This window comes from Ursus americanus, chromosome 15 (assembly GCF_024610735.1).
Source record: "Ursus americanus isolate L20-20 chromosome 15, mUrsAme1.1.p, whole genome shotgun sequence".
Classification (NCBI taxonomy): Eukaryota; Metazoa; Chordata; class Mammalia; order Carnivora; family Ursidae; genus Ursus; species Ursus americanus.
Genome location: NC_142141.1, coordinates 28,700,823 through 28,708,889, shown reverse-complemented (window position 1 = coordinate 28,708,889; position 8,067 = coordinate 28,700,823). Strand labels below are relative to the sequence as shown.

General features: G+C 33.4%; 1 non-coding gene across 1 annotated transcript; it reads right to left on the bottom strand.

Annotated features, from left to right (window-relative positions):
- Positions 1-7,007: 7,007 nt before the first annotated feature.
- LOC123803720 (U6 spliceosomal RNA) lies at positions 7,008-7,115 on the bottom strand. Its single transcript, XR_006782958.1, has one exon. It is a non-coding gene; the product is annotated as a U6 spliceosomal RNA (small nuclear RNA).
- Between the last annotated feature and the right edge of the window lie 952 nt (positions 7,116-8,067).

Here is an 8,067-nt window from a genome sequence, read left to right as displayed (position 1 = left end):
CTAAACCAGACTTAACTATGGGATTTTCTCAAAATTCAGTACATTCATTTATTTCTCTATAAAACTACTTAGTGACTTTTTTTTCACCATCTCCAGAAAAGAGTTATGTCAAGAATTATGGGATTCAGAGGGATTAATAATCTGTACATTGATAAACCTGGGAGGAGATGATTGTCCATCCATCCATCCAGTCACCTATCTGTACATCTATGTTATAAGAATATTAAAACTTTGGTTTAAAATTAGCAGCCAATAGCGACTCCTGGTTGGCTCAGGAGGTTGAGCGACCAACTCTTGATTTTGGCTCAGGTCATGATCTCAGGGTCGTGGAACTTGCTGTGTTTCAGGCTCTGTGCTCAGCGTGGAGTCTGCTTGTCCCTCTCCCTCTGTTCATGCCCTCTCTCTCTTTCAAATAAATAAATAAAATCTTAAAAAAATAAAATAAAATTAGCAGCCTACAGGTTGAAACAGTAAATATCAAGGCATTTTTGAGCAAATATCAAGGCAATCTTTCCAGCGTTTGCCTGATTTGTGGGTAAATTGCCAATAATTCCAGCTGAATGATTTCATTCTGATAATAGCATATTTTTATATTCAGCTGTCAAAGATCCTATTCACAGAGTTGTGTATGTTTTCTCCCCTTCCTTAAATGTAAACTCCATGAGAACTGACTCCATATGTTCAGTCGGTGGCTGTGTTCTCAGTACCTTGCCCACTGGCTGGCACTCGGTAGGTATTCAGTAGATAGCGAGTGCATGTGCAAATGCATGAAGATATTTCTCAATTTTCATAGGCATACTTTGTTTTTTAATTTTTACTTCTGAAGGGGCTTTTTTGAAAAGAGTAATAATAATACAAAACCTAAGTGCCATTCTGAGAATTGCTTTGTTGAAAACTGGAGTAAGAATGTCAAATAGAGGAAATCCACACTTCTTTTTATAGTGTTTTACAAACCTAATATTAAGTGGTAAACATGTTTTGATAACTTTGTTTTATTAGGTCTATTAGAAATTATCTCAATTCCTTTAATATTTGCTGCTTTAGCCTAGATTACATTAAATAGTATTCTTGTATTAATATTTACAAAGTAAAATTGTTTATCCCTTAATTGCATTTCAGTAACTTCCAGATCATGAAGATACACACATGCATTGTGTGTGTGTGTGTGTGTGTGTGTGTGTAAAAGAAACTGCTGAGTGACTTTAATAAAAATTATTTCCAATTACATAAGTTAGGGAAAGTTTATATTACATCATTTTCCAGAAATGACAGTGATTTAGCTGTGTATTCTCTTGAAAAGTAACACATACTATTTAAACATTAAAGAGGAAAAATGAAAAGAAAAAAAATGGGCTTGATAGTTGTGTGGAAGAAAAATCAGCACATTTAATACGTAGGTGTATTTATTTCATCACTACAAATGTTAGCATTTACAGGAAGAGTTTGTATATTTTTCAGTTTTGCTCAGCCTAACTCCTATAAATCAAGGGGAAATTAACATCAGGACATGATAAAGGAGCCAAGACAAAATTGAAATCACTATAGTCTATACTTTACCTTTCACCACCATGGTCCCATTTTATGGGTCTCATCTAGACCAAGGAAATGGGAAGCTTTGAAAGGACTTCTGAGATGACTTAGTTTTACCCTTAAAATATTTTTTAAATGAGATTACTGAAGCCCAGAGTTCATGTGACATGTCAAAGTCACAAAGTTAGTTAGGATCCTCTGATTTTATTCAGCATTTTGAGTTAATTAAATTATATCATGAATATATATATTTTTTTCTGAAATCCAAATATTATTTTAAAATAAATAAGAATAAGGCTAAATACATAATAAAACAAATAAAAAGGATTTACTGATGAATGGAAATGATAAATCAATAAATACTTGAAAATATTTTTTCTTTCAACATGCCAAATCTGAATAAAATGATCTCTACCAAAAGTAGTTGACCTCTTTTCAGTAGACTCATTTAAAAAATTGTTTATTCTATGTTAGGGAAGAGAGGAAGACACAGGTTTAGAATAGGAAAAGGGCTTTGGGAAAAGTCCATTTGCTAAAAAATCCTCCTTTCAATACTCTAATCATATTGATAACATCCTCGGTTTAATTATAGGTAACCTAGAAAGAATAAACCAATCCACAGTCTCTATGTGAATGAAAATCTTATTTATTTGCTCATTTGTTTAGCAGAGAACCTAACCTGCCTTGGGGACGGACAGTGTGGAAAGGGAATTAGAAGAGTGGAGGGGAAGGATCATTTAAGGCAAAGAGTTATACTTCCAGTGGGAGCAGAAACGAATGGTGTACCCCATTTGGATACCTCAGAGTGACATGCAAAGGCAAGTTTCAGGGTTTGAGAGAGGTTGTTACAGCCATATTTAATCCAGAGACTTCGTGAACAGGTGGATGAGATGATTTTGCTTGGGATCCAAAGGAATCGGAAGTGACGTGCTGGAAGCCTTCTCAGGGAAATAATATATTTTTCATGAAGTGATCTGATAAGGCTTGATTAAAGATTCTGATTAATTTGTAACCAAGAGCCAAATAAATAAATTAATTAAAATATTACTAAATAAATAAAAACAAATATATTACTTCTGTTGCTTTGAATTCCTGATTTTACCAAATCAGGATCTGTATTGTCTAGAACACACCATTCAAGGGTGTTACCTAGAGAAATCTACCCTGATTTTCTAACACTAGCACCCCAAAATTATTTATCCTCTTCAAGATGGCACAGTATTTGATTTAAAAATCCACCGTGTTATGTAGCTTTACAAGGACTCCCAAAGTGCATAGATAGGAACTCAGACTTTATTTAAGATTAAAGCCATCTATTGAGAGTAATAGTCCAAAATGAATAAACCTCATCAACTCATTCATAAATACCAAGTGATTACATGCTGTATACCAGTACTACAGGTTTTGCGGGAAGTGTTATAAAACATCTAAGATACGTTCTCTAAAGGCACTCACCGTCTAGTTTAGACAAAAGGACATGCAATCCCAGTAACATATATACACATTAGGTTCTAAAATATCTTAACACGTGGACTCCAGCTAAACCATGTGCTAGTGAAGCATGTGGAACTTCGGTCAGAGAGAAACAGGTTAATGTTGTTTTAGTTCTATTCACCAAGCCACACTACACATTCATCAGTGACAACCATCTGACAGCATGTTCCAAACCTCAGTACACACAAAACAACTCCGATTCCCGCTGGCTGGTGGGAATGCTTCACGTAGCTTTGCTTTGCCTTTAAAGGAGTTTCTTTCTTTCTTTCTTTCTTTTCTTTCTTTCTTTCTTTCTTTCTTTCTTTCTTTCTTTCTTTCTTCTCTTTCTTTTTTCTGTTAAAAAAATGTGTGGATTCCAGGGGTAAAGTTAAAAACGGAAAGGTCAGAGCGGGATTGGAATTTAGGGTCATTTAAAACAGTCCAAGAGAATCTTGATCTTCAGAAAGCCGGGGGCGGGGAGGAGAGGCAAGACTTTTGAAATAACATCCTGAAAAGTAGATCTATACACAGCACGATTATTGTCTAATATTCCAAAATAGATTTGACAAAGCAAAGTATTTTGGCTCGCAAAGACATACTGCTTATCAACTGAGAAATGTGAGCTGTTAATGAGTTTGAACCCAGTCAAAGTTTGAGATGAGTTAAGAAAGGTAATACTTCCTGAAGGAGTTTTTAGTTCTTTTAACTTGTTTATAATGTCTATCCTTGTTACTTGAAATTCTCGTTTTTTCTTTTCCTTTTTCCTTTTTCCTTCCTTCCTTCCTTCCTTCCTTCCTTCCTTCCTTCCTTCCTTTTTTTCTTTCCTTCTTTCTTTCCTTCTTTCTTTCTTGCTGTAAGATCCTATCTCTGCACTCTGAATCTGGTAAATAGTTCCTGAAGTACTAGTTAAAATACCCTTGATCCTACTCTGAGACAGCCCTGAAGACCTAAATGAATGGTGTTTGGTGATCTCAGCTCAGTCCCCAGTAAATGTCCACATCACAAAACCACATCACTTAATTTTAGGTGATTGATTATATCTGCTTAGCTTAAACTCAGGCTTCAGTCAGCCAGAGGGCTTTATTACCCTCCATTCCTGCGAGGGTGGTCCAGCCAGGTCAAAGTCGAGGTCAATAATAGGGCAAGAAGGTACTGGCTTTGCCAGTAAGCAGACTACTCTCAACCAGAACAAAGAACTTCACTCCTCAGAGATGCCGTTTGTGCAAACAGATACAGTCACCACTAATACTAAAAGGCTACAGTGAACTCAAGTAGCATATTTGACCAAATAAAAATCTTTTCATTATCCAGAGTTTGTTTATAACTTAATCTAGGAAATAAAATATTTAAAATGATAAATTTATTAGATACTTTAACAACAGTAAGATTACATGAATCAATTCATCAACTAAAATATCTATTTAAATATGAAAATTGAAAATACGATTTTAAAAGTAACTTCTAGTAGAAAAATATTTAATTGTAAATAATAGACTCAAATTTAACTTTGTACACTAACTTGTATACTGTGAAACATAATAAATAGTTTAATAGTTTGTTCCCAAAAGGAATATTGTATTTATATTTAAAATGTAAAACCAAAATATCTATACATTTTTATGTTAAAAATCACATTTTAAAGTAGAATTAAATATTACTCATGGTAGGAGATTTCAGATTGTACAGCTTCAGCAAAATAAGATAACCCATTAGCACCTAATGTATATAATTATTTTATATGATTGTAATGGAAAATTGTGACAAGAGAAATATTGATTTTAATGGTAATATTAAAAACCAGACACTAAAATATGTCATACAAAAATTATCCAAAAAAGTTAATTTGGCCCTTAAGTACTATTAATTTGCAAATTTCACATGAATTAGCCCATTAAATTATGAAGAGAAAGTGCTTTAGTATATTTTTGAACTAGAAGCCATATTTTAAATAAAGCTAATTAAGTTGAATTGGATAAAAATGAGGATAATAATAAGTCAGTAGAGAAACATACATTATAAAGCTTTAGTGGGTAACCAAATAGACCTTCCTATGAACACCACCACTGTTTCTTATTGAATGTGGCCTTGGAGAAGTGATTTAATCTCTGAATGAACATTCCCCATGAGGTGGTAAGTTGGGACAGAGGCTTTATGGGGAATAATTTCTACCATACAATTTTGTTGTCAAGAATCAAATTATTTAATATAGATAAAAACATATGACTTATATTCAATAAATATTTGTGGGGATATTTTTTCCATGTAAAGAACTCATAAAGAGGGCTTTAAAGAAAAATAGCTATAAAGACTGTAAGTCAAAACTCAGTGATTGTTTTTTAAGTTTTATAATCCCATTTGTTCTGCAGTGGTCTATTTTGTAGGTAACCTCTGAGTAAATATAATCTTAAATCCATGTCATTTGTAAATTAGAAAATTAGTTATAATAACTTAAAGTGGGCAGCAGGCAATAGAAATTCTCTCTTGTTGCCATGATATGAGGTAGGGCGGCCCTGACTGTCCGTTCAGTTTGTTTTAAAATCTTAACATTCAATGCAGGGGCTCCTGGGTGGCTCAGTCGGTTAAGTGTCTGACTTTGGCTTAGGTCCTAATCTCAGGGTCCTGGGATGGAGTCCCACATGGAGCTCCCCATTCAATGGGGAGTCTGCTTCTTTCTCTGCCCCTCCCCCCACTCATGTGCTCGTGCACGCACTCTCTCTCTCCCTCTCTCTCTAATAAATAAAATCTTGAAAAAAATATCAGTGCAGACTACCACAAATACAGTTCAGTGGTGGCAGCCAATACATATCACTGTGACAGCCAAAATAGATCAACCATGTCCTGATTCTTTTAAAAGACCTACAAGGAAGCACATATTTTAAAAATTATATTTGTTAAAAAAAAATGTTACTTCCTATAAGAGGCTTTCCAAACTCCATTTGACATATAACTTTATTAGATATAACAAACAAGCAAAAAGCTTCTTTTACTTTTTGTCTAGTTTTGTATTTTTAGAAACAGAAGTAACACACAGTAGTAATAAATCACAGAGGGGCAGAAAATAAGAAATGAGAGTCCTATAACCAATGGTCCTATTTTCCTGGGGTAAACATTGTAAAATATTTATTTACCATTTATCCCTTTAGAGCTTTAGGTACATACAAAAACATATATCCTTACATATTTTAATTAAAATTAGGAGCTTATATGTGTGTGTGTAGGTGTGTATACGCACATATAGGTATGTAGGTATATATAACAGACTTTACCAGGTTCTGGGCAGTTAAGTATAGACTAATAGCCAGGGCTAAAATCAGGTTTCTGCCTTGAGATTTTGGTTAAGTTACTCAATCCGAGTCTCAGTTTACACAATATTAAAGTAGATTGATAATGATAATTGTCCTCGGATAGTTGCAAACTTTCTAACTTATTATATGTGCTCAGTAATGTTAGCTATTATTACTATTTCATCTAGGTATATATAATTTCAATCATTTTTAAGCTGCATAGTATTGAGGATATGCCATGTTTATTTAACCAATTTCCTATTGATAGACTTTTATATTACCTTTAATTTTTTGTTATAAATAAAGTATACTAAATGAACTTATAATTCTTTGTGTACTGCAGTAAAAGTGTCTGTAAAATGATTTCCTAGAAGTAGAATTGCTAGATTAAGCAATGTACGCATTGACAATTTTGGTTGATATTCTCAATTCATCCTTTCAAAAGACACTGTGTCAGAACACCATGAACTATGTAAAATACCTATTTTATCACACTATTTACAACACTAGCTATTATCAATAATATTAATCTTCACAAGTTTGATTAAACTGTGTGAGATAGCTAGTTCAATATTTATTTTATTATTAGTTATATCAGATATCTGTTCATGAACTTAAAAGGTATTTGCCTTATTTTTTCTGTAATCCATTCAAATCCTTTGCACTCACCTCCCAAGATTTTCATCTTTGTATTTTTTTTAACTTTCTAAAAAAATTACAGAACACTTCACAAATTTGACAAATCTGTGTGTCATCTTTTACACGGGGGCCATGCTAAACATCTCTGTATCATTCTAATTTTAGTATATGTGCTGCTGAAGTGAGCACTTCATCTTTGTATTCTTATTCATTTGTTAAAGCTCTTTACATGTTAAGAGTATTAACCATTGTTTGTATCAGAAAATATGAGCAATTTTGGCAATAATCTCAGTCATTACTTTCCCCTAATAATTTTTAATCAATAAATTTGAGGCCCTTAATTTTAAAATGGTCCATATATGCTTATTTGCATATAATTAAAAACATATGGTTGCTCGTCCAAATTTTTTTTTAAAGAAATAATTCACCATTTACTTGGTCTCTTTTAGAAAAAACAAAACTGTCATGATCACTTTTGTAAAGATGAAAACTCTCCTGTATATCATGGAGGATCTAAGGATCTGCAATACTCTAATTTACATTGTTGTCACTTTTATTTAGGTTTACTTAAATTTCTTTATCTGGGTTCCATAAAAGGGATGCTTTAACTTATATTTTAATCACTTGATTTCTCTCTGCTTTAAGAAAATTTTCATACTGTAGTCAGCATAATCTTTTATTTTATATTTTGTAATATTTAAATTCAGTTTAATTAACACATAGTATATTATTAGTTTCAGAGGTAGAATTTAGTGATTCATCCATTGCATATGACACCCAGTGCTCATTCCATCATGTGCCCTCCTTAATACCCATCACCCAGTGACCCCATCCCTCCCCACATCTCCTCCAGCAACCCTCAGTTTGTTTCCTAGAGTTGCCAGAGTGATCTTTTAAAGTCACAATATGATTTTGCTTAATTCTTTTAAGAGCTCTTATTTGCAAATGTTTAGGAGGGCTTTTAGCAGGGCTGCTGTAAAAAGTGTTGTATAAGGAGGGCCAGTATTGCACATCTTCATCACCTGGGACCTTATTAGAAATGCATATTCTCGGGCCCTGTCCCAGACCCACTGAATCAGGACTGATGCTCAAGGTGAGAAGCAGGAAATAGGATCTTGGAGGAGTGGGAAGCCCTGTCTTT